This window comes from Mandrillus leucophaeus, unplaced genomic scaffold (assembly GCF_000951045.1).
Source record: "Mandrillus leucophaeus isolate KB7577 unplaced genomic scaffold, Mleu.le_1.0 Scaffold343, whole genome shotgun sequence".
NCBI lineage: Eukaryota > Metazoa > Chordata > Mammalia > Primates > Cercopithecidae > Mandrillus > Mandrillus leucophaeus.
The window spans coordinates 440,242-441,739 of NW_012103621.1; positions in this window are offsets into that span (position 1 = coordinate 440,242).

Genomic DNA, 1,498 nt, shown 5'->3' on the forward strand with positions numbered 1-1,498 from the left:
ATGTGTGTGTGTGTGCCGTCCTGTCTGAGTATGTCTGGCTGGGGCACGTGGGGCCTGCCATGTGTCTGTAGGAGTTTGGGTGTGTGTGCACGCGTCTGCCTGTGTCTTGTGGTGGTGTATGTTTCAGTGGAGGAGTGTGTCCGCATGAATCTAATGAATGTTTGGGTCGGTGTGTGACATGCGTGGCTCTCAGAAGGGTGCAAGGCTGTGTGTGGCTAGGTGAATGTGTCTGTGGTTTCTCCTCACTACCCTCTGGGGTCATTGTGTGTCCAAGCGTTTGTAGGTGTTCACCAGTCCAGTGGGAAGCCAGTGAGGGCGCCTATGCCCTGACCAAGACCACCAACCACGGTGTCTCTCCAGAGATCAACAATTCCTGCCCTGAGGCCCCATCAGCTTGGGGCAGTAAAAGGATCAGTCGATCTTAGCTCAGTCCCCAGAGAGGGACCTCAGGCTGCCTGACCCTCCAGCCATCCAGCTCCATGGCCCCCAGACCTTTCAAATGCCCAGTACAGCTGCTGGGAGGTTGTCCTTGCTAAAGGGACTCTGCTAAGAGGAGTGGATGGGCCCCTGCTGCCAGCCTGAGCAAAAGGTGGCAGACAGGAGGGATGACTTCTGGTTGCTCGGGCACCCCTAAGGAGGTCAGCCGCATGTCTGTGTCAGGAACCCAGCATGGCCTCACACAGGCACACACACGTGTGCACACACAACCAGCAAAGTTTTCCCCATGGCAATGGCGTTCCTGGGCCCCTCTGGCTGAATAGCATTTCTCTACCTGGAGGATTTCTGGGGCTAGGGTGGCTCCAGACCCAGGGCAGAGACACTGGGAGGTTGTTCTGGGGCCCTGGGACCCCAGTTCCTCTTGGCCAGGCAGTGGCTCTCACCCCCTGCAAGTCTCGGTCTGGAGCTAGGGTGATGCTGAGCCCCTGACAGGGACATTCCTGGGAACCTGTCTCCAGTTTGGGGCGAGGGGACTGACAGGGCACCTAGAATAGGAGGAACTTGGGGGCTAAGGCGGAAAACCTTATAACTGGGAGGTCTCCAGCAAATCAGCAATCGCAGAGAGATGGGGGCAGGAGTGAGAGCGGGGAGGATGCTAAGGCCCCTCACTCCCTCCTCTCTCCTCCATCACCCTGCGAAGGCAGCCTTGTTATCCCCACTTTACAGGTAGGACGGGGGACGGGGAGGTGGTGATGCGCCCAGAGCCACCTCGTCGGGGAGGGGGGGTTCCTCGCGGCACTGTCTGATGCTGGAGCCCTCACTTCTGGGAGAGGAAGGGAGGAGGGGGCTTTCCTGGGATCCTGCCTGGGAGGGAACGGAGCGCAGGGAACGGGATGGGCTCCCCCATCCTAAGGCGACCCCCTGGCCCAAGTCCCCCACCGCGTCCCCATCCCAGAGTCCGAGGCGCCGGCCCTGCCGTCCCGCATGGTGCTGGGGGAAGCCCAGCCCAGGTCCTGCCCTCGGATTCCCCCAACCCGAGCCCCAGGGCCCGCCTCCCCGC